Genomic DNA, 22,220 nt, shown 5'->3' on the forward strand with positions numbered 1-22,220 from the left:
TTTTTTTTAATTTAATGCTTAACTGGCCCTGCTCTGCTTTCTATATGTTTACTTCTTTACTTCAGTCACTGCCTATCTTTCTGTTCAAACTGAACCCTCAGGGCAGCTTATTTCTAAAAAAACAAAAGAATAATATACAAAACTGCAAAAGGTGAAATAAAATAAAATGAAAGCGTAATAGTGGATATGTGAGCAATGATCAGTGTGGCAAGACAACAAGGATGGATGAGAGAGTTGGAAGGGAGATGTTTAGGGTCACAGACACAAGAAGACAAGTGTGCCATTGAACTGTGTCATTGAACTATTACTGTTTTTATTGGATTGTTGTATATCATCCAGAGTTACTTTCCATGAAATGAGAAGCCATAATAATGAATAAGAAGACACTGTCCCTGAGATACTTGTAATACTGTGTGTATTTGGGCTACGTCATCAGCGCTGCATTACAGATCAGTTGTAAAATGATCAGACCCAGCCCTACCATTACAAGGAGGAAAGCAACTGCCTTCAATAGCAGATGTTTGAAGACAGAGTGGTCCCAGGAAATTAGAGACTAAAGCTGTGGTCGTATCACATGGCTTGCTCTGTAGCCTGTAAAGTAGCCTACCAGGGCTGAATTAAAGATTCATCTATCTATATGTGAAATCAGAGAATGCCATCTTGTCTTTCCACTCAGGCAATAAAATGAACCATTTGTCCTAGAGATTAGCCCGTTAAAACAAATGTATTGTTGCTAACTTCCTTGTGTTAGAAAAAAAATATTCCTCTTTGGCTCAGGACCTATTTGTTGTTTATTAAGCAGTTCAATTTTGTCCCCTGTGAGAATACCATAAACTCAGATGAGGCCCTACCCAACAAAAGAGGCAAAGCAATTTCTCATTTCCATTTTTATGACTGAGGTGAGGATGTCAAGCTAAACTAAGGAGTAGCAAAGTCAAAGTCAGTATCTAGATGTACATACAAGTTAGTGTGATCATTGATTCATTTGGGACAGAAGCCCCACACAGAAATCAAGCAATGACTTCAGAGGGTTAACAGAGGATGTATGTGGAATTTAGCACGCACTAGCTATAAACAGGATTGGCTGCATTTCAAGAGCATATATTCTTTATTGAAAAGATATTTGTCTCCAAGCACTCATGAGACAATGAGTCATGCTGAGTTCCCTTCCAGGCAGAAATTCCCCTTCACATCATGACCAGTTCAGTTGCACTGATCAGTGAAAAGTGTATTTCTAGAAGAATGTAAAACACAACTCTGTATTTCCTCTGTGTGTATGTGTGTGTGTTATATAATATCTCCCATATGCAGAGAAGGCCCATCTTAGTTCACAATTTATTTTTATTTATTTTTTTGCCCAAGATGGCGGCAGCTGCAGTCTGAGCTCCGTGCACTCCGAAACGGGCTCTACATGGGTCAGCTGGGGAGGCCCGACCGCGGCATGACATGGTAGACCGTTTTAAGGGGGAGTTGGATACAAAGACATTCTGCCAGGCGCTGCTTTTGGCAGCGCTGAGCTTTCCCTCCCCCTTTGGATAGCGGCGTCTGCCTACCGGCCTGGAGATTGTTCATGGTCAGGCCTTGTTATCCGGGACTTCCAGATGGTTATTGAAGTTGCTGCAGGCTCTCTCCGTTTACCTTGGTGGAGCAGTGGGCTAATGCCTCCTTAAGTAACACCAGCTGCCTGCAATTAGTGCAGGTTCGCATCCCACCAGGCTCAATGTTGACTCAGCCTTCCATCCTTCCGAGGTAGGTAAAATGAGGACCCAGATTGTTGGGGGCAATAAGCTGACTTTATAATAATGCCGCTTGGGGTTTGTGTGAAAGCCCTAATAAGCAGGCATATACATAGAATGAAGGCTACTTCTAAGCTTGTAAACCGCCCTGAGTCTTTAGAGAAGGGCGGGATATAAATGGAATTAAAATTAAAAAAAAATACTACAGGCTCCCTTTGCTGCTTTTCTTACCGTGGACACTCCCCACTTGTTGGAGGGGCGACGGCGATGATTGAATGAGCCGGGGACTTGGTTTGGAGCTTGGGACTCATATCAGCTGGCAGGTGCCATTTTTGGTGGCGCGGAGCCCTCCCTTTCCCCCCGAATGACGGCGGTGGCTTCCTGGCCTGGAAATTGGCCATGGCTTTGTTCTACAGGCTCCCTCTGCTATTTTTCTCGCCATGGATACCCACCGCTTGTTGGAGGGGCGGCGGCGATGATCGGATGAGCTGGGGATTTGATTTGGAGTTTGGTTTTACATCAGCTGGTAGGCGCTGTTTTTGGTGGCGCGGAGCCCTCCCCCTCCCCCCAAACGGCGGCAGTGGCTTCCTGGCCTGGAAATCGGCCAGGGCTTTGTGCTACAGGCTCCCTCTGCTGTTTTTCTCGCCATGGATACCCACCGCTTGTTGGAGCGGCGGCGGCGATGATCGGACGAGCTGGGGATTTGATTTGGAGTTTGGTTTTACATCAGCTGGTAGGTGCTGTTTTCGGCGGCGCAGAGCCCTCCCTCTTCCCCCAAATGGCGGCGGTGGCTTCCTGGCCTGGAAATTGGCCGTGGTTTTGTCCTACCGCCGTGGATTTGCTGGTAGATGCCTGGATTTGGGAATTTGGGGATGGAAATGCCTTCTCCTTGCCGTTATATTGTGTTTGGCGGTAATGGTCGGCAGCCTGAAGATCGGCCGGGGCTTGGCCCTTCTCCTTGTGCTGGTTGGCAGGCACTACTATGGCCCGAAGATCGGCCATGGTTACGCTTTAATGCCCGGTTGGGGATTAGTGCTTCCCATCAATATTCCGGATTGGACCTGGGTCTGGACCGTGGTGGAAGGACGGTCTTGGATTGGTCATCAACCGCCCCACTGGTGTGGGAGACCAGTTGGAGTAGGTTTTACCCCGGGATTCCTTACTTTGTCCATGACAGGCTGGACTCCTCAGCTGTAGTGAGAGGACAGTTGGGGTTTCTTTTCTGAGTACCACCTCAGGTGAGAGCTGAGCTGGACTAATGGACTGTGGTACACCTACCAGACTTAATATCATCAATATCATTGATCCACCCATTATTAACATCAGCCCTATGCGGACATTTTTACTATTGTATGGTTCACCTGCATTACTCTGGAGCTGATTTGTATGCCCTTAGGGGGGTTTCTTCCTCCTGGGCTCGACCTGCCGCCCTTTTCTACGCTTCCCTTAATGATGGGCCCAATTGTTGGAACCCCGAGAGGTGGTTGGGCTTAGATAGGGGCCTTGAGCGGAGACGTATTAAGAGGCTTCTGATTTACTTTTTAGCCGGTTATTTTAAAAGGTTAGGGAGGGTGAGGGTAGGGAGGGAATTATTAACCGGCACTCAGTCCGGGCCAGTTTGTGGTCCCGGCAGGATGGGGTTTGGGGTAGAGGCTGCTGGTTCTGGATGTGTTGGGGTGGGGTTTCAAATCCCCACGACGATAGGGAATGGCAGCAGGTGTGTGCACGGAGGGCCGTATCGACATCCGGGATTGCGCCCCCGCTGCTTGCAAGCGGTGATGTGCTCCGACCCTCCAGTTAGCACCCTTTTGCCCGGGGGTGAGGGTGATCAGGTCCCTGAGCTCAGGCTGGTTTACCTTAATGTCAGATCCATTGTTAATAAGGCTCCCCTCGTTCGTGACCTGATCGAGGAGGAAGGCGCGGATTTGGCAAGTATTATGGAAACCTGGTTGGGCTCGGAGGGAGGGGTCCCTCTGATCGAGTTATGCCCCCCAGGTTTCTGTGTGCTACACCAGCCACGGGCTCAGGGTAGGGGTGGTGGGGTGGCGGTGGTTATCAGGGAGACTTTATGTCCGTGGGAGACCACCATTGTCCAGATTGGCGGGAGTGATTCCCTCCTCCTGAGATGTGGTCCTCAGGTTCAGATGGGCTTGTTGCTCACATACCTGGCGCCCAGCTGTGTGGCAACAGCTCTGCCTGAGCTGCTCGACACCCTCTCAGAGTTGGCGGTGGAATTCCCCAGGCTTTATAGTGCTGGGTGACTTCAACCTGCCTTCCCTGGGAGGGTCGTCGGAGTTAGCCTGGGAGTTCATGGCTTCCATGACGGCCTTGGACCTGACCCAGGTAATTCAAGGCCCGACTCATGTGGCTGTTTTAAATAATTATTGTCCTGTCTCCAACCTTCGCTTTTTGGCGAAGGTTGTTGAGAGTGTGGTGGCGCATCAGCTTCCTCTGTTCCTGGAGGAAACTGATTATCTGGACCCGTACCAATCGGGTTTCAGGCCCGGACACAGCACGGAGACGGCATTGATCGCGCTGGTGAATGATCTCTGGCGGGCTCGGGACAGGGTTTGTTCCTCTGTCCTAGTCCTATTAGATCTCTCAGCGGCTTTTGATACCATCGACCATGGTATCCTACTGCAGTGTCTCAGGGGGTTGGGAGTGGGAGGCACCATTTTACAGTGGTTCTCCTCCTACCTCCTGGGCCGCTCGCAGTCGGTGTTGACAGGAGGGCAGAGATCCACCCCAAGGCCTCTCGTTTGTGGAGTTCCTCAGGGGTCGGTGCTCTTGCCCCTCCTGTTTAACATCTATATGAAGCCACTGGGTGACATCATTTGTGGTTTCGGGGTGGGGTATCATCAGTATGCTGATGATATCCAACTTTTTTTCTCCACCCCGAACCAACCCAGCGATGCCCTCGCCGTGATGTCCTGTTCCCTGGAGGCGGTCCAGGTCTGGATGGGGAGAAACAGGCTTCGTCTCAATCCTGCCAAGACTGAGTGGCTGTGCATATCGGAATCTCGGGTTAACCACATTATTCCACCTTTAACGATGGGGGGTGAGGTGTTACCCCCCGTTGATAGGGCTCGCAACTTGGGCGTCCTCCTGGATTCACGGCTCAATTTTGAAGACCATATAGGAGCTGTGACCAGAGAGGCTTTTGCCCAGGTTCACCTGGTGCGCCAGTTGCGACCCTACCTGGACCGGGATGCCCTACGCACAGTCACTCATGCACTCGCGACCTCCCGTTTAGACTACTGCAACACTCTCTACATGTGGCTGCCCTTGAGGACCACTCGGAGGCTTCAGCTGGTGCAGAATGCAGCCGTGCACGTTGTGATGGGGGTTTCCCGATACTCCCATGTAACACCTCTACTCCGCGAGCTGCATTGGCTTCCGGTTGCCCTCCGGGTGAGATTCAAGGTGCTGGTGATAACCTATAAAGCCCTAAATGGCTTGGGTCCGGCATATCTGAGGGAACACCTGCTGCCAGCATCAAGTTCCCTTCGTCCAGTGTGCTCACACAGGGAGGGTCTTCTCAGGGTGCTGCCGGTAAAAGATTGCCGGCGGATAACACCCAGAGGGAGGGCCTTCTCTGTGGGTGCACCTGCCCTCTGGAACCAGCTGCCCGTGGAGCTTAGGACTGTCCCCGACCTTCGCTCATTTCGCCGGGACCTGAAGACCTCGCTCTTTGAGCTTTCCGGCCCAGGCTGAGAATTTTAATTGGGGTTTTTATTTTTAGGGATCTGATTTAATCTTTTTTAATTGTTTTTAACTTTTGTATCGATCTTTGTTTTAAATACCCTGTAAACCGCCCTGAGTCCTTCGGGAAAGGGCGGTATATAAATTCAATAAAATAAATAAATAAAATAAATAAAATTTTAGTAACATAACAGTGGCTTTGGGCCTGCCACTCACGGCCATCCCAACTACAATAGCTCTAAAACAGAAGAAATTTGCTTCACATACCAGTGTTAGACTGACTTAGCAGAAGCAATTGTTCCATTTCACTCTGATTTGGCCAGATCCCACCTTCAAATACTGTGTTTAATCCTGAGCATCTATTTTAAGAAGGATCAGAGAATGCAAAAGATGAGCTGTAAGGACAATCAGGAGTCTGGCATTGAAGAGAGACCAAAAAGCTGGGTGTGCTTAGCCTATAAAAAAGATGAGTCACTGAGGAGATGTGATAGCATATAAAAAGATCAAGACTTGTTTTCTTATGGAGGAGGGTGGGACATAGAATAATAAATCAAAGTTCCAGGAAGGCAGATTCTAATTAAGTATTTGGAAACAAAATGCTGACAGTAAGAAGAATGTTCTTGGTTGATGGTGGAGTCAATTACTCAGAGAGTGGTGGGCTTCCTAAATGTTCATTTGATTATATTCAAGTAGAGGCCAGGCAGCCATGAGACTGGAATGCCTGAATTCGACTATGACATTGAGCAATAGATTGGACTCAATGGTCAAAATGGCTTCTTCCTCTATAACTGCAGTAATTGTTTGACAAGTGTGATTTTGGAAAGAAACAGCTAATATATAGGAGAGCAGTTGTGAAAATGTAAGGATGCTCAATGCAGCCTTCCTCGATCAGGCATCCTCTGAATATATTTAGACCACAGCTTCCAGAATTCCTAGCTACCGTGGCATGAAAATACTGAGAGTTGTGATTCCATGAGACCTGGAAGAGGTCAAGCCAAGGAAAGTTATTCCTGTGAATGCTTGGCCAGCCAAATTTTCAGAAGTCTCACTTAGGTTCAATATACTTGCTGACTTGGTTCATCTACTAAACTGATACAAAGAAAGTGGAAACTCTTATATTAATCTAGATAGCAAAACAGTTATGTGGGGGGGAAAAGCAAGAGAAAGCCAGGTCAGTCTTATACCAATTATAATCAGTCTTATTTTAGGTGAACACATGCACAGTATCAGTGCTCTTGGTCACATTAAGGTCACTAGATTTATTCCAGTTTTGCGTCTGATGCAATGTGATTATTGGATAACTCTGAGATATATTATCATCTCAGAAGAAATGCTTACAATCTCCTTCCCCATGCATACTGTAGATCAGACATGTCAAACACAAGGCCCGGGGGCCAGATCTGGCCCGCGAAGTGGTTTCATGCGGCCCGCAAAGCCATCCTGGAAACAGTGAGGGAACGGCCCCCACTGCCTTGGCCCTGGCCCAGAGACCCTCCTTTTGCCAGAGACCCTCAGATCTGTGCCACTCCTGCCCAGGCCCCCATAGGCATCCTCGATGCGAACGATGTAGAGCTGGCCACGCCCACCCAGTAGGCCATACACACTTTAGCCACGCCCACCCAGTAGGCCACGCCCACCCAGGCCACACCCATCTGGCCCCCTGAGGGCAACCGCAATGCTGATGCGGCCCTCAATGAAATTGAGTCTTGACACCCCTGCTGTAGATGTAGACAAACTCTTTTCTGACTGAAGTAACATGCTTTAGCTTAACATACAGGTAGCCCTCGACTTATGACCAAAATTGAGCCCAAAATTTCTGTTGTTGAGTAAGACATTTGTTAAGTGAGTTTAGCCTCTTTTGGGTGACCTTTTTTGCCTTAGTTGTTGTTAAGTGAATCTGGCTTCCCCATTGACTTTGCTTGTCAGAAGGTCACAAAAGGTGACCACATAACTTTTGGACACTCCAGTGGTCCTAAGTATGAACCAGTTGCCAAACATCTGAATTTTGATCACGTGACCACGAGGGATGCTGCGAAGGTTGTAACTGTGAAAAACGCTCAGTGTCGTTGTAACTTTGAATGGTCACTAAAAGAACTTTTGTAAATTGTAAACTACCTGTACTGTATATTGAAGAACGGGGCAACCAGAGTTTCCAACTGCACCTCACATTTAGCCTAAAAAGGTATTTATTTATTTATTATTTATTTTTGGGACTTATATGCCGCCCTATCTCCCGAAGGACTCAGGGCGGCTTACAACAATAAAAAACAACAATACAAAAAATAAAAAAAAGAATTACATAACAGCCCCAAAATAAATTAACTACAGTTAAAAATTAAAACATATTTAAAAACCCATCATCAGTCCAGGTCAGCCTGATGGAAGAGAAAAGTTTTGAGGTCGCGGCGAAAGGACCGGAGGTCCAGGGCCATCCGAAGCTCAAGGGGGAGTTGGTTCCAAAGGGCTGGTGCTCCCACAGAGGAGGCCCTCCCCCTGGGGGTTGCCAGCCGACATTGTCTGGCCGACGGCACCCTGAGGAGGCCCTCTCTGTGTGAGCGCACTGGGCGATGGGAAGTCGTCCCCGGTAGCAGACGGTCCTGCAAATATCCCAGGCCTAAGCCATGTAGGGAGAAAAATAAAAATTATATAATGAATAATTGCTTAAAGCCTCATTCTTCATATGCACATTATCTGACATTTCTTTTCTTTAATGGTTATTTATAGTTTACCTACTCCCTTCCCTGAAGGCAGTCTGTGTATTTCTTGAATCTGATTTTTGAATTGGCCTTGCAGAAATCTCCCCAGATATATTAGTCTTAATCCAACATTTATTATTATTATGGTTTGCGGCATAGTTAGCCAGATGCTTAGATTAGATTTGACATTTTTATCCACCTATAGAGTCCTTCTCAAGGATCTGGAATAGACAGATGTTGTTGTTTGGTGGTGTTAAAGGTATCGGTGTGGGATTTAAGCTGTTCCAAGTAAAGCTGCCTTTTGTATTGACTGATTGTGATTTTGTCAATGCCTAAAGTATTCAAGTGGTGCTCTAGATTTTTCGGGACTACACTCAAAGCATCTATTACTATTGATTCTTTCCTTTCCAAAAGTGATTAGAAAAGAAAATATGCTCACCCAGTGTTCTTTTTGTGCTTGTAATATACTGATATTCTACCCCAAATGACTAAGTACAGGATTCACTCTTGCAAGGAATCTGCACGTGGCAAGGATATGACTAAGGTTAATAACCTAATTTATTATTTAGTTTATCCTACTAAAAGGAATTATGTGAAAGCCTTGATTGACCAAAGCCACAAAGGGTACTGGAGGTCAAACTCAGGCTCCTAGGATGGTTTGGTGATCATGACTTATGGAAACTGTAGAATACATGGAAAGATAAGATCCAGGCGAAAAATATATATTTAGTTGGGTGACATGAATGGATGGTGGGATATGAGATGAGAAAGTACAGAAAAATGGTGCAGACATTCTAAGACCCAAGAATAAACAACAAAAACACTGGTTGCTTGATGAGTATCTCCTTGCTAGAATTCTGTTTTAAATCTGTGGTTTAGGCATATAGCTGTTTATCCTCGTACACAGCAAAAGGTTTATTTATTTTAAAATTAATAAATTAATAAGTGGCTGCCCACCTCTGTATGCCTCCTGGCAGCATGCAAGAATTAATGAATAAACGCACGACTCTGGAAAGTGAATGAGAATAAAAGGAACCAAAATTGGAAAGAAAACGAGCCAATCTTAAGTGACAAGAATGATTAAGCCAGAGGGAAAAGCCCACATTCTTATAACACAATCTGATCTTCAAAAAAGCCACACACTCATCCTAGCCTGAAGCCTTAAGGCTCATCTAAAGGAGAAAAGCATGGAGGCTAGTCAAAGTTCTGGAGGGATAGCATTCCTGGGGGAAGGTGCTGTAATAACAAATTTTAGTTGGGGGGAGCATGTTACCATGATAAAAAATGGAAATTGCCAACAAGGGTCATGAAAGTGGGATAGACCATGTTTTGGTGGTTGCCCCAAAGGTGCTTTTTCAAGAGGCAACTGGACTTTCTTGTTTTTCTTTGAAGACGTTTCATTTTTCATCCAAGAAGCTTCTTCAGCTCTGAAGAAGCAGCTTCTTGGATCAGAAGCGAAATGTCTTCAAAGAAAAACAAGAAAATCCAGTTACCTCTTGAAAAAGCACCTTTGGGACAACCATGACCGAGGATCTCCATAGACATCTTTTGGTGGTGTTAAGAGTGGATTTTGGATAAAAATGCACTTGGAAGAAAAAGTAAAGATGTAATCTTTTATTAAAATATTAGAAGACTGATTAATCTCTGAAAAGAACAAATCAAAAGTAGATATGAATAAAGATCGAATAGAAGCTTCATTGGAAATGATGAAAAGAATTATGTTGTAAAATGCCCCAGATTTATATGAAGGTTCACTAATGGGAAATGTGAAAAAGGATGTTTGGTGGAATAAGAAAATGTTAGAAGCTGTGACTATGAAAAAAAATTCCTTATCCAGGTATGATTACTCTCCAAATGAGGATGAGCGAATTATATTTTGTCATCTGTATAGGGAGAAAAAAAATATAGTTGCAAAGAATGTAGTCCAGGAGAGCAAGGATTATCCTAAAACAGAGTTTCTCAAACTTAGCAAAATGAAGATTGGTGGATTTCAGCTCCCAGAATTTCTTAGCCAGCCTGTTTTATTGTAAATAGCGAGCTGTTTTAGAAGCACGTGAAGACAGTAATGTAAGTAACAGTAATAAAAATAAAAGAGATGAAATGATTTTGGACAAAGTGAGAGAATGCATGCTGCAGAAATATTTTAAAGATTTGTAGGGAATAACAGCGACATATGGGAGACCGGAACTTAAATCAGTGCTCTAAAATGTAGGCATGCTATGCTTATGAAGTGGCTGCAACGCTTGTCTAATGTGTTTATGAATTCTACACCTCGGCTTGGTGGCTGGGGAAATGCTTTTACTGTATTACCTCTATTCAAAGGAGAGGAAGAATAATTTGGGATTAGTTTATGTGTGCCTAAAAATGTTTGACAGAACTCTGATCAAAAGGGGTTGTAAGGTGACAATACACAAAATTTGGGAAGTGCAATGAGGCTTCATGTCAGCAGGGGATGTACAGACCAGGTTTTGCTCTGCAGCAGGTCACTGAGAAACGTAAGAAACTTTATTGATTTTTTTTAACGTAGAGAAAACATATGATGCAGGCTTCAATTATGGAGGGTTTTTTACAGGGGTATGGCAGTGACGTTTTGTTGCTGAAGACAGTAAGAGTAGTATTTTTTTTAAAAAAAGTACACAAAACAAACAAAATCACAATGGGTTACTTAGCACATTTAGCAGGGATGTACAATCACTGTTTGAAGTATTTATGGATGAGTGTATAAAGAAAAGTTGTAATGTTAGAGATATTGGGATGCTGGGATGTTGTCTGAGAACCTGGTAATTTGCAACAAATGGAAGATTAACTGTGTGATGCAATGGTGATATGGATCTGAAAAATGTGTATCAAAGACCAAGTTGGTTGTGTTTAAGAAGGAAAATGTGGTATATGATTGCAGGTTATACATAAATGGCAAAAAACTAGAGCAAGTAGATGAAAACCAACAAGGCCAATGAGTTGTGGTGGTCCTGGTGGTAATAGCAATAACAAATGTCAGATTCTGTTAAGGTAAAAATTTCCCCTGTCCAGTTGTTTCTGATTCAGGGGGCAGTGCTCATCTCCATTTCTTGGCTGAGGGAACCAGCATTGTCTGAAGACCCTTTCTGTGGTCATGTGGCCAGCATGAGTATATGCCCAAAGGTGAATGGAACACTGTTGCCTGACCACCAAAGTGGTACCTATTAGTCTACTTGCATTTGCATGCTTTCGAACTGCTAGATTTGCAGGAGCTGGGGCAAGTACTGGGAGGTCCCACTGGCGGTCTCGAACCCCGGCATACTCTATAGTAATAGCCTTAATCACACTGTTTTTTTCCAGTTCAAAAGTCAACATGGAGGATTTTGTTTTTTAAATATATAAGAAATAATAATTATAAATAATAATAATTGATCTATATAACTATATAAAGAACAATATTGAAATCATATCAAATTTATTATTACAGGTTAGTGAACCAGACTAAATAAGACTTACTAATATAATCTACTTAATACAACTTAAAAAATAGAATGTACACAACAACGTATTCAGGGTGAAAAATGTACAGTCCTGCTTGCACTATTTTGCTAAAAAAAAGAAAAGAAATTATGGGAATTTTTTCACTGTCTAAACAAATCATTTCCTCCCTGTTTCTTTTATCCTTCCCTGATTAGAGATGCCCTTCCTTTTTTTCCTTTTTTGAAATATTTCCTGAAGGCAACCACAAGAAGGTAAGCAATTCCACTGGTTTATTATTCTCACTGTTAGGAAATTTCTCCTTAGTTCTAGGTTGTTTCTCTCCTTGATTAGTTTTCATCCATAGTTTCTTATTCTGCCTTTCAGGTGCTTTGGAAAATAGGTTGACCCTTCTTCTTTGTGGCAGCCCCTCAAATATTGGAACACTGCTATCATGTTGCCTCAATTCCTTCTTTTCATTAGACTAGACACACCCAATTCCTGCAAATGTTCTTCATATGTTTTATCATATTCATATGTTTTATCATATGAAGATCTCAGAAGTCAGTTGCATAATGTGAACATGGCTTTGCCAGCCCTGTGCTAGCTTAACTATCATGTATCATTACCAAATGTGATGTTCTTTCTTCTATGCCATTGGTATGTGAATGTTTTGTGGCTAAAATAATCCTTGTTTTCTGCTGTTACAAAGCACAGGCTGAAAAAGAAAGTGATCGGGGCACAAATTATATTATATTATATTTATTAAATTTTTATACCGCCCTTTTCCTGAAGGACTCAGGGCGGTGTACAGGGCAATAAATATTAAAAACGAAGTACAAAAGTTAAAAAACAATTAAATATTATGCCCGATATAAACAGTAATTAAAACCATGTTAAAAACCCAACCCTTAACCCATCAAACCAGGCCGGATTGCTCGAATAAATAAGTTTTTAGATCCCGCCGGAAGGAGTGAAGGTCGGGGGCCATCCGGAGCTCGACCGGCAAGCGGTTCCACAGGTCTGGCTCGCCCACAGAGAACGCCCTCCCCCTAGGGGCCACCAATCGACATTCTTTGATCGGAGGCACCCTGAGGAGGCCCTCTCTATGGGAGCGCACTGGACGGAGGGAGGTAGATCCAATTCAGAAACTCAAACTTTTTCAGTCTTCTCTATGTAGTTTCTAATGTTTCACCCAGATGTCTTCCCAAAGATGGAACACAACCTATTGTCTTGCTCAAAGCTCCGATTCTCCAGCTGAAATTACCTTTGATTCTTCAGGTTGATTGATTCCAGCTAAAGCAGAGAAGCCATTCCTTTACTTGCTCTGGATGCCTCTGTTAATCCATCCATCTTACTCTCCATCCATTGTCTCCTCTGCAGTCTTTCCAACTTATGATAGCAGACTGGCCTCCAAGTGAACCCAGATTAATGTAAATATTTGGCTTTCATTGGGAGGAAATGTGACATGCGTTTGGGATGGAAGCTATCCAGAGACCGCAAGCTTAAAGCCAAGCTTTTGGGAAAAGCAGATGTTGTGGTGGTCATTGCAAGGTATTTTTATTACTAAGGTTTTAGAATACTCATCCCCTCACTCTTTCTTTTGCATCTATATAAAGAGCAGCCTTTCTAGGGCTGCCAAATATCCTTAATTTGTTGGCCAGACACAAGAGATGGGAGGTTCCTTTGCTAAGTATAATTTTTCTCTGATTGGTTTCCATTGTCTGGGAAGACATGCTTACCTGAACAAAGGGGAATGTCATCTGGTATTACTCGAGGTTTCAAGAAGAAATATAATTTCTTGGGATTTATGGTTTCCAGGGTCCTTGCTAGCATCAGCAATTCTGAAGTAAGAACTAGTCTAAAATATTCTTAGTACAATAACAAAGTCCAGAAAACTCCAACTGCTGTTGCATTTTCAGCTTCCATCCGCTTCCATCGCTCACAGCCATGAATGATAGTCAGAGATGATTGGTACTGTAACACACTCAGAAGGGCCTCAGGTTCTTCATTCTTGGCAAAGATATTTGATGTTATCACAATTAGTCTGATTTTAGTGTGCTAGAGCACCTATGCTGTTTGGATTCGTGTAACCAGCACAGAGACAGACAATAGGCCTTGGTGGAGCAGTGGGCTAATGCCTCCTTAAGTAACACCAGCTGCCTGCAGTGAGTGCAGGTTCGCATCCCACCAGGCTCAAGGTTGACTCAGCCTTCCATCCTTCCGAGGTAGGTAAAATGAGGACCCAGATTGTTGGGGGCAATTAAGCTGACTTTGTAATAATGCCACTTGGGGTGTGTGTGAAAGCCCTAACAAGCAGGCATATACATAGAATGAAGGCTACTGCTAAGCTTGTAAGCTGCCCTGAGTCTTTGGAGAAGGGCGGGATATAAATGGAATAAAAATAAAATAAAATAAATAAAATAAAAATAGGTGCTCTGTGAATTGAGCATTGCAAAGTATTTTTTTTATCCATAGGCACACTTAATCTATATTAATTTACGACTGAAACTTTACAAGTATTTACTAGACTTCTACTCCGCTTCGTTTCTGGAGAGTGCTTCTAGAAGTCCATGACACCCATTAGAAGTTTTGATCATGTTTCCAAGGAAGATGCACATTGGTGCAAGCTATTTACACTGTTTAAGAGTCTATAATTTCTGATTTATTTTTTCCACAGAAAAATGAAGACAATTCATGTGAATAGTCAGCATTTACTTGCTGCCTTGCTAATGCACAAAACTGTGGAGTAACGACATATTCCAAAAGGCAACTGGACTTCCTTGATTTTTTTTTGAAAATGTTTTACTTCTCATCCAAAAAGTTTCTTTGGTTCTTCGGTAATGATATAAGCCATCTGTGACAGTATACAAAGCTATAAACCAAGAACTCAATAAACTATGCAATGGTGCACAGCTAAACCATGAAATCTTTATTGTGCACATTGACATTTTGATAGTTTAGGGACAACTATGTTAAAATATGTGTTCAGATTTTCTTCTACTACTGACCAGAATCAATGCATTATTTTATTTTATACTGCAAGCAAAGATAGTTTAACAGTACATATGCGAGCTGCATAATAGTGGGTTGTGTTTTTTTTAAAAAAGAAGGCTCTTGAAAATGAATGAACCAAAAAAGAGGTTTGATTTTTCCTTTATAAAAAGTCACATACTTAAACAATAGTTTAAATTCTTCAGGGGCTGGATAATTCCTGCTCAACCACCACCTGCAATTCCAGCACAGGTACAGTCAAACTGTCATAAAAATATACCTACAGTATAATTTTATTGAAAGTCATGAAGATCAGGCTTTTGTTAGTTTTGATATACAAATGGCCCTTTTCATGCTTAAGTTGTAGTCTGGAAAGAATCCAGCCAGATTTAAAACTATTTGAGTTATCACGAGTTGACGTTCAGTGAAACATAGTGAAATGCATCTCAAATTGGTTTGTCAGAAACAAGGCTGTAGTGGAAAATGACTGATGACCGAAAAATGGATCTTGACGAGTAATGGATGGCAGAAGGCTTTCTATGAACCTGAAAAGATGCTGGGTGTGACTGAGCTGCTCACGTCTGCATTCAAGGGCAACAGACCTCTTGAGTTCTGCTATGTCTTAAGATCTATGCGCTTACACAATGTAAAAAGGGAGGGAATGGTTGGTTGCAACATTTAGCCTGATGATATGTGCAAGCCCTCACACACAGATAGTTCAGGGTCATGTTCTTTTTCAGTAATGCAAGTCATGTCGATAACAAGCATTGCATGGGTGAGTGAAAATATCCATGTTGTGTAAGATAGGAGCATAACTTCATTGCTAACTATATAAGGCGTTTAGGAGGTTCAAAATGCATAAGACTATTTGAGAGAACAAGCACATGTTCAACCTAGCACCCCTGAAAGGATCTTTTTCTATGCCAGAAACCAAGTCTCTCCCCACCCACCACCCTCCACAGTGCAGTATATGAGGAATTGCTAAAGCCCTGAGCTAGGCCTAACTTGGAGGAGAATGGAGAAGACCAGATTTCCTTTCCTTCTTGTTCTGTTTATCAACAGGATATAAATGCTTGAAGACTGTACGCCTTCTGAAGCCTCCTCTTCCTTGACGGAGTGATAAGCAAACAAGTCTCTGCCTGCTGCCTGCAGGGGGAAATGGGCTTTGTTATGAAGGGCAAGCCCAGCGCTATAACAACAAACAGAAGAAGGGCTGTGTTTGTTTTTCCATGGACTGGAGGTGAGGGTGCAGCCACCCCAGGCCTCCTTCCACATCCTCTCCAATGGGCAGAGAGGGATGAGGCAGAGGTGTAAGTAAACAGGCAGCCTAACCTGGAGTAATTGAAGTGAGGAACAGAGAGCCCTTCACCCATTTCTCAAGATAGTCTCATCTGAGAGGCAGGGTTACCTTTGCACATATTTTATATTTGACAGATTGGTTTCCTTGCCAAGTCCATGCAATTATAAAAACAACGCCCTGGCTTATGGTATACCCAGTTCAAACCCCAGAAGCGCTGCTCATATGCATGGTTCAGAATGTTCAACATGCAATTGTTACAACAGTTGTGTGCCAGTCCACTCCTTACACTATGCTTAACCTACATTCAATTAAGCATGCATTTCATTTTCATTATATTTTATTAAAGTTTTATTGAATGAATCCATTCTCTGTAACAGATGCACAATAAAAACATAATACAATCACTTTAATCACAATATAAACATTCAAAGAAGACCACATAATTGTAGGAAAAAGGCATTGAGTTAAATGATTAAATCATGTGTTGTACAGAATGCTTTGCACCTTGGCTTATATAGGCAAAAATTCATTCAGCAAGCTCTAGTGGTTTGTTTAAGCCAAGCGCTTTCTGTCTTTCTCTTACTCTGCATTTTCACTAGTTTTTGGGTTTGCTCAGTATACCATGCTAGTAGATTTCAGATCCTAAATGTAAACACATCTGTTCCACATCTGGTCATCCTAGAAGGAATAGTGTGTGTGAGATGGGAGGGCAAAGGACAACATATATATATATATATATATATATATATATATATATATATATATATATATATATATATATATATATATATATATGGAGTCATCATACAAATGAGATTTATTCCCGACACAGTCTCTAATTGTAGGGTGTGCATGATTACATCATCACAGGCATCATCATTTTGGCATTGTTGCAGTTTGCTGCAGAAGCTTCAGTGTACAAGATCCCTCTATCTTTGCCCAAAGCAAAAGATGTACTTCCGTGTGTCATCCACGACCATGAAAGGCGTCTTTGTGATAGAAGCCTAGGGGATGAGGGTGGCAACTTGAAGACTTGTGGACTTCATATAAATAATATATTCTGCTACCATTAGGAACTTCAAGTCTCAAGATAATGGATTTTTACATTGTTAGACAAATCATTTGCAACTTTCCCCTTTCTATCTTTGAGAAAAAACTTCACCCGGAAAAGCTATAGACAAGTATGGGATGCTGCTAGTTATCTACAGAGAGGCCCCTTTGCTGACTACAACCCATAGCTTCCACTTTTTGAGAGTGATTAAGGTAAAAGCTTTAAGGCTAGAGGCTGATGCTTATCAAACATTTTGAGGCTCTGCACATCTCACTGAAAAAAAAGAGAGGTTCAAGCTTTCTGCATACAATGTCTCTAGGTGTGCTTGGGTTGACATCCCAGTCACCAATGGAACATTTTCATATTTGAGAGATGTCTCCCTGATCAGTAAAGGTCCCAGTGGATTTTTTTTTACTTGTAATGTGTTTACTTACACACTGGATGGATGGGTATCAAAGTGGCAAGTTTTACATAAGTGAGTTTTACATAAGCAAATAGAAAGTAATGTGTGCTGGTACAAATACTGTACATACATTAATGGTGTACACCTATATTAGAAACACCTGAGATGGCAGAGATTGATTTTTAAAAGGATTTTGAAATAGTAGTGACAGTTCAATAAAAAAAAAAAGTCAACCTAGGTATACTGCTGTCCAAAAGCCAATTTTGCGCTAGATATTATTAAGAAGGAAACTGCAAAAAAAGTTGCCTATAGAACAAAATGCTTATATACAGTTATATTGCTTTTGAGGTGCTTGTATAATTTTAATAACCATGCCTTTAACAAGATACTGTGGATCTAGAAAAAAACCTAATTTGTTAGAGAGGTAGAACAGATCTCTTTTGATGAAGAAATACAGCACTGCAGTATTTAGACTAGGATGAATAGAAGTAAAGTTAACCATGTTACAATTAGTTTGTGATGTTGCAAATGTGGACAGAGAGAAACCCTTCTCTTTGTTCCCTTGAACTCACAGTCATCAACTGAAACAAAATACAGGGAGAATCAGATCTGGTGTGATAGAAGCCATTCTTTACTTAACATACAGGTGGTATTCATTGCCACCAGTTGTACTGATGGCTGCCATTTTAAAATGGGTTTAATGAGGGATGAGACAAATCAACAGAATATCAGACTACCAGGTAACCTATCTTAAGGGTCAGGGGTTAGACAGTGAGAGTGAAAGAGAGCAAAAGTGTTTCTCTATGTTTGTGAGTTGTTGATTGGTCAACATGTGACAAAGAATACGGAAAAAATTGGCTGTGGAGGTGGCTGACCACTATGAGCAGGGGTGTCAAACTGCTGGCCCGTGGGCCAGATGTGTCATGCCAAAACCACACCTACCCCATTGCCGGCAATCTGAAAAAACATCACGTGAGGTCGTGAGTTTGACACTCGTGACTATGAGAGTTGCTGGATTAGATGGGCCAATCCAGCAGAACTTTGCTTACATCCTTATTTTCTTTATTTTTATGCTACTTCTTACAAAGCGCCATTGCACACAGTGTGGAGAATATTAAGTTGAAAAAATACTAAATAATCCCAAAGCTTTCCAGATGAACATTAACTAAGCTGATATGCTTAATTTCTACCATATCCTGGTTCTCAAATACCTCTAGAAGCCAACCCTTAAGTATTTGGTGCATTCCATCTTGAAAGAATGTAGAATCTGATATTAGAGACTGATGTCTCTGTATTTTCACTGGACACAGGGCTGTTGCACTAGCTGTCGTCTGAATAACACTGTATGTTTTTCAGGCCTTTGCAATGAAAAACAACAAAGTGTTTATTCACTTATCTTGGCATGAGACTACCTCAGTTGGAAACAAGGTTATGGGGAAGGAAGGAATCAACAGACTTTGTGCTAGAGATTCTTTCACACTTCCGTGTTATGGCTAGTTCAGTTATAACATGAGCAGTGATTTATACTGAGTTGGCAGCAAAGAGAGAAGGGCCAACAAGACAGCCCAGAGGGGGTTGTGAGTGATAAAAGCCATCCCCCTCCCCAGCTTCCTCAAGAATAAAGCAGTCTGGATTGAGAGGAAGCAGTTACAAAAAGAAGGCATTTTAAAAACAACTTGTTTTGTCTCACAACTGTTGTTTAAAATTAGAAATGGAAAGGCACTATGATTTGCAGAGTAAGAACGACCGTAAGACTTATGGATTGGGTGTGTATAACTGGGGAGTGAATATTTTCCTCCTTTTGAAAGGAGGGGAAAGTGATTCTTTTTATCCCACATCCTTTTTGAACAGTCCTTTCTTGAGTCAACTGAAAATATTGACACCCAACTGCATTCAACTCTTCTACTTTTGGAGGTATATAATATGTTCCTGGATCAAATGTAAATATATCCAGAGATTTGCACTTAAGCAGTAGATCATTTAATTATTATGTTGAATTGTGAATAGGCTCTACACATGGAAATTTCTGCAGCTTAGAGCTGTGCTTTTGGAGGGAGGCCTAATATTGGTGCAGTATTCATTTATGGGATGGGGGGGGAATAGTGATTTTGGATGTTTTTTTAAAGACATAATACATATGCTAAACTTTAATGTAGTATACCTATTTAAGTTCTTAGCTGTGCAGCTGAAAATCAATGAACTTGTGATCTTGGAAAGTTTGGGTGGTCATCAAATAAGGCGAAGGGGACCGCATACAATGGGTTGCCTGCTCTTGTGTTCAAGGATGACAGCTGTCTTCAGTGCAGATTGAATCAAAATTTCTTCTTTGGCTTCACTGACATTATTTTGGGTGTGCATTTTTTAATCAATACTGTCCATTGGTTGGTGAATGCTAATGCCTAAAGACAAGCCGCTCTGATCTTGCCAGCTCCGATCAATCTTGCATTAGGGCCTACAAAGTATGCAAATTACTCTGCACACATTTGGTCATCCAGAAAAAGACAAAAGGCCTCTCAGGTCATCAACAATAAAAGGAGAATATGTTCAAACTGAAGTTCCCACGAAAGACACATTTCCTCCCTGAGGTTTGGCCAGTGTCTGACAGTTTCAGGAACAGTCAAAATGACATATAGGTAATCCTTGACTTATGACCACAATTTGAGCCCAACATTTCTGTTGCTAAGTGAGATAATTGTTAAGTGATTTCCCCCCCCTCATTTTATGAATATATTTGCCATAGTTGTTAAGTGAATCACTGCAGTTGTTAAGTTAGTAACACGGTTGTTAAGTGATTCTGGCTTGTCCATTGACTTGGATTGTCAGAAGGTAGCAAAAGGTGGTCACATGACCCTGGGACACTGCATATGTCATAAATACATACCAATAGTCAAGTGTCCGAATTTTGATCATGTGACCATGGAGATGCTGCAATGGTCGCAAGTGTGAAAATGGTCGTAAGTCACTTTTTACAGTGCTGTTGTAACTTTGACCAGTCACTAAGTGAACTATTGTAAGTGGAGGACCTCTTGTATTCATTTGGAAAGTTGCTTAGTGACTAAAGTTATTTGTTAAAAAAATAATAATAAAGGCAGGATACAAATAAATAATAATTATTAAAAGTCTGGCACTGCTGTTGCTTCCCGTCAATCAGTATTTAAGCCATGTTCCAGGCCTATTAATAAATGAACACCATTATGAATAACCATGAACTAGTACTGTCCACTTGTAAAGCTATCCAAGCCAACTCATTATAACTGCTGGCAGTTTAATGCTATACTCTGTTTTTTTAAAAAAAAATATCACAATTTTGAATGTCTCAGCATTTAGTTTCAATGAATGACCTCAAGTTCTGACTTTGTGAGAGAAAACTCTCTCTTTTCATATCATCTAGGTCAGGGTGTCAAACTCGCAACATCACATTACCTGTCGCAACGTATTACGACTTTTCCATTGCCGGCAATGGGGTGGACGCGGTTTCGCCATGACACATCTGGCTCACAGGCCAACAGTTTGACACTCCTGATCTAGGTCATACATGATCTTAAATACCTTCCTCATGCTTACCCTTATTTTCCTTCATTCCAAGCTAAAGAGTGAATTGCACACGGATCCTTTTGGTTATCTCTATTTGGCAATTCTAACTGTATAATATCCTTCCTAGGAAGTCAGACATTTCATAATTTTTGAAAAAATGCCACATGGCACAAGAGAACCTTTTAAAACCCCCCTACACACACACACACACACACACAAGCAGATAATAAACTTATCTCAAAGAAGCCATCGCCTTTGGGGTAACACTTGTAAACCAACCCAATTCAATACAATATGGCCATGGTAGCAAACCTATGGCACATGTGCCAGAGGTGGCACGCAGAGCCCTCATAATTTTTGAAAAAATGCCACATGGCACAAGAGAACCTTTTAAAACCCCCCTACACACACACACACACACACACAAGCAGATAATAAACTTATCTCAAAGAAGCCATCGCCTTTGGGGTAACACTTGTAAACCAACCCAATTCAATACAATATGGCCATGGTAGCAAACCTATGGCACATGTGCCAGAGGTGGCACGCAGAGCCCTCTCTGTGGGCACACGCACCGTCGACCCAGTCAGCTGGGTTTTATAAAACCTTTTCGCTTTAGGTCTTCGTGTGCAAAAAAAAGGCTCAATCAATCAATGAATTTCAACTTCTTGCGGGGAAAAAAAATCTCATAAAGTTGGAATTGATTGAACTTTTTAGTCCCACCCAGTCTGCCATTACCACCGCAGGCACACCCACCCAATTGGCCACACCCACCCAATGGGCCATGCCCGCCCAATGGGCCATGCCCACCCAATTGACTACACTCATCCACCCGGCACCCGACGATACATAAGTGGGTTTTTGGTTGCAGTTTGGGCACTTGGTCTCTAAAAGGTTCGCCATTACTGCACTATGGTTTCAATTTAAACACTGAAATAGTTCAATATAAAAGGGGGGGAGTAGTCTACACCCTCCTTGACTTTTTTTAGTCTTCCTGCAGACAGCTTCTTGCATCCTGACCAGTTGACTCCCAATGCTAAAAAAAATCCAAAGAAATACAAATAGTGTAACTTGACCACATGGGAGCCACCAGCTCTGCCCCTTGAGCAGCACCCAGAAAGGATTGGACCTTTTTTAAACATGTTTTGAGGCTTTGAGGCAAGTTAAGAGACAAAATGTCCTTGTTTATTCTGTTAGAGTGCAACTGACTCTGATACACAAATGACTTGTGTATTCTTACTGGGAAACAGCTGCTCTCTGCTTTGGATTTCTCCAACTCTTTTTTTTCTATGATTTTCTAGGCTGCCTGGTGGGGAGTTGAACTGGGGAGAGAGGACCATTTACTTAAACCCATCCTCAACATACATCG

Source organism: Vipera ursinii (genome assembly GCF_947247035.1).
Source record: "Vipera ursinii genome assembly, chromosome: 1".
Taxonomy (NCBI): domain Eukaryota; kingdom Metazoa; phylum Chordata; class Lepidosauria; order Squamata; family Viperidae; genus Vipera; species Vipera ursinii.